Genomic DNA, 227 nt, shown 5'->3' with positions numbered 1-227 from the left:
ACTGTTTCTCCCAGGTACTTTCAGAGATGTTTGAATCATTTTTTTAACACAATATTCACATTGTTCTTCATATTGCTTTGTCTTATCACTGTAACTTTGGAGATGTACATTAGAGAGCTTGCTTCTTATTCCTTTGTGTATACAGGGTTTCGTTTTAGCCTGACTCAGGGCTCTATTCCTTGACCCTGGGATCACGACGTGAGTCAAAATCAAGAGCCCTGGGTGGC

The sequence above is a fragment of the Crocuta crocuta genome, unplaced genomic scaffold, assembly GCF_008692635.1.
Source record: "Crocuta crocuta isolate KB4526 unplaced genomic scaffold, BGI_CrCroc_1.0 scaffold482, whole genome shotgun sequence".
Classification (NCBI taxonomy): Eukaryota; Metazoa; Chordata; class Mammalia; order Carnivora; family Hyaenidae; genus Crocuta; species Crocuta crocuta.
Note: the sequence above shows the minus strand (reverse complement) of the source record.